The following is a 3,775-nucleotide window of genomic DNA, read 5'->3' on the forward strand; positions in this document are numbered from 1 at the left end:
TGCATAGATTCCTTTTGCTTTTCTTTTTCTATATGTAGGATCTTTATTTGTTAGGGAAGATCATCAGCAAAAAATTTTCAATTTTTATTTTCTCTCTCTTGTGTAACATTGTTCAAGGTTTCAATAAAAGGGCTAATAGCCGCTGTTGTTTACTATTCCGGCCTTACATCCCGCCAGTTTTAAGGTATTTACTTCTTTAATTTTTACATACTTTAATAATTTCTTCCCTCTCTAGCCATGACTATATCCGGTTAAATCTTTTCATATCTATGCTAGAGATCTAACTTCTCTTTCATAGTAACTATGAAACATCCAGACTCTATCAAAATATGAAGGAAATTTTCTATAGTTTCTTGACTTGGTTCTAAAATGGTTGGTACAGTCAAAATTAGTACTTCTTATGATGGCTTTGTCTTAGTGACTTCGTCTAGCAAGCCGTCTCTTAAGCCCGTGATAATGAAGAAAGGGCGTCTCTCTTCACGGTTAGAATCGCTAGACACATGGGCTCATCATAAGTAAGTATTAATCTTCTGACAGGCCCCTTGTTTGGGTAAAAAGATTTTTCCATACAGTCATTAAGCTATTTAAAATTCTTTTATATTTTGGTTGGTGCCTCAGTTGGCTTTTCGACCAGGCTTTTCGATATTCGTTAATAGATCTAGTTGGCATGGCGGACTACTGCCCGCCTGTCTGATCCTGTTAAATGGTATCAGAGCTATTATCACTGTCTTGAACAATATTTGTTTTAGAATTGATTTTAATCTTTTCTACAAAGCATGCAAGTATAGATGCTGAATCAATAGTATGTAAAGATGCTGCACGATTCCTAGCTGGACCATAAACTGGTTCAATAGGAGATATATGATGCATAACAAGCAATAATTTAGGCATAGAAAAGGAATGTTAGTTATAAACCGTGGATTTATTGTCAAATTGAAGACAAATCCGTCCATCTGGGTTTTGAATTATGTGAGATAACTCAGAGTTTGTCACATCATCCGTGACTTAATTCGAAGAAATAACCGAGTTTAAGATCCATGTTTCGGGAAATTCAATTTCATCCCATCTTATGGGTCTCCTTGTGGTGACCTTGGATCCTGTGACATTTGTTTCGACCAATAAGGTCTGATTTGATGCATCATCTATCAGTTTGCATCTTGGGTTTAGAGTAGATAATAATTTGTAATAAATTCTATAAGAAAGACAAACTAACTCAGAACCAGGGGCATAATTATAACCATGAGTTTTTATATTTAAAGTCAAAGCATCAAGAATATTCACATCAGTCAAAGATAATTACAAATTTGGCTGTGTGCTAAAATATACTGGACTATAGGCTACAGTGAATTCAATTGAACCCATAAGAGACTGTCTGAAATTTAAATTTCTAGCATCCCAAAGTGCCACTAGAAATGTCTCTGGTAACCCTTTAAGAGTTAAAGGTTTAAATGCAATTTGCACCATTCCTATATGCATAACATTATAATGACGTTTATATATTTCAATATCATGTTTATTTAACGTCTAATAGTCTGCTCATCCGTATTTAATGCTAAAGACTAAGTAGTTTTTATAATTTGCTTATGAAGCAATTTATCAAAGAAACCATATTCATAAATGGTTTTAATATCCACCTTAGGAATAGTCCATTTATTTAATAAATTAAAATTTAGAGGTAAATCTACCTCTTTAAGTTTAGTACTTTTCGTACTAACTTCACTCATATCCATCATATTTTAAAAACTTCATATCTATGTCAAAGACTTCAGATGTATTACATAATTACTATGAAAGTTCCTAGGCTCTGATACCATTTAACAGGATCAGACAGGCGGGCGGTAGTCCACCATGCCAACTAGATTTATTAACGATTCTCAGCAGATGCTGTAGCTTTTGCTATAGTAGAATTCATTAACATTCGATGAATAAGGACAGATAATTGTCTTTCAGATAAGCCATCCAAGTTTTATTCATAGATTGCATCTTCGATATATGATGTATTAATCTAGTTCTAATCTCTTTCCTCTATCAGAACATCTTGAGGAGTTAGATGCGGATAATAGTTAGAAGTCATGCGGGGTATATCGACATATTTTTTCTCCGATTGCTTCCTAATCATACCTCTGAGCTTATTAAGTTCAGAGTAGATTTCATTTCACGTATCTGGAGTAGATTCTATGCTATCAGCAAAGGCATTAGACAAATCAATGGGTTTAATATTTAAATCGAAAATTTTTTTATCAAGCAATTTTTCTAATTCTTCTATGGGAGACAATTTTTCAAATCCCTCAATGTCTAGAGGTCTCTGAATACAGGGCTTAGTTGTCAAGTCTTCTTTTTTACCTTCCGTAGTAGAAGTAATATTATATGACTTTGGACTAACACGAAGCCTTTTCACCATCTCAATCAATTCATCAAGTTTTTTATCAAGAGAAGAAATATGTTCTCCCAAAACTTTCACACAGACACTCAAATAATTGTTTTGAGCAATCAGATTATTAATTTCTGCGACAGCTACTTCACCAATTTCATTATAAATGAATTTTTGGAATGCAGAAAAAGTGATTCCAGTATTATTAGGTAATACAAAAGGTGATTGGAGAGGGTACACAGTTTGAAGGATATTACCACTCTCATCTTGATAAGATCTTTCCAACACCTTAACATATAATGGCAAATATATGCATTAGGCAATTTATAATTAATATCAAGAGAATGACCAGATGCTGATTTAACAATATGTGGTCTTATGAAAATATCTGGTGTCAAACCCTCTTGAATGCAACTAATATCAACACCACTATCAATCATGGCAACATTAGTCACAGAGAAATCATTATCAATTAATATAGTGTAATTTATATACCATTTATGAGCTGTAACAATTTGCATCGTGCCCAAAAAATAATTATTTTTTACATCGAAGTTATTGACAGTATCATCATTTTCTTCTATATCGGACATTTTTTCCTTCCCTTTGGAACTGGAAGAAACATCATTGTGAGAAATATCTTTCTCAATTTTTGTGATCCTGTGATCACAAATCATTTGGTTTTGCTTCAGAGATATAATCTCTTTTTTTAGGTTTTCAACCTCAATTTTTAAATCATTGAAAGATGTATCTTTGTCGGGTAATTAACTTATAGCAAGATGTCTATTTACCTCAGCTAAAGAATAGGGCATGTAATAATCATTATCAGTACTCCGAGTCACATGAATGCTATCAGCAGTTTTAGAAGTACTAGGGGCGGTATTAGCGGATTTGTTAGTAGCAATATTAATAATTTTTTCACGAAGTATTTCATCAGAAACTTCTTTTAATAATTCAAGAACGTTATCAGAAGTGAGTGTTTGAACATTTAAATCTAAATCTTCAAACTGTGATTGCAATTTATAAAATATTTCATCACAGGTGCAAGTATCACCATTGCAATCAACACAAGTATTTATATTAGCATGATCACTATCAGAATAATCAGGCAATTCAACGTTATTTTTTAATTCAGAATCACAATTATAATCAGATTTAGAACCAGAAGTACACAACAAACCATAAACCCGATCATTAATATCATCAGCAAGACCTAAAGACTTAAACTTTTGAAGCTTGCAGTTAGGAGCAATATGCCCAAAGTTATGATATCGATAACACTTAATTTTAGCGAGATCCCGCTTAGACCTATTCTTCGTAAATCTAGTGGACTTACGCTGGCTTTACGAATCTCACATTTTTCTTTAGATCTATGCCTAGATCTCTTCTTCTTATAGAGTTTAT

The sequence above is a fragment of the Capsicum annuum genome, chromosome 2 (assembly GCF_002878395.1).
Source record: "Capsicum annuum cultivar UCD-10X-F1 chromosome 2, UCD10Xv1.1, whole genome shotgun sequence".
NCBI classification, from domain to species: domain Eukaryota; kingdom Viridiplantae; phylum Streptophyta; class Magnoliopsida; order Solanales; family Solanaceae; genus Capsicum; species Capsicum annuum.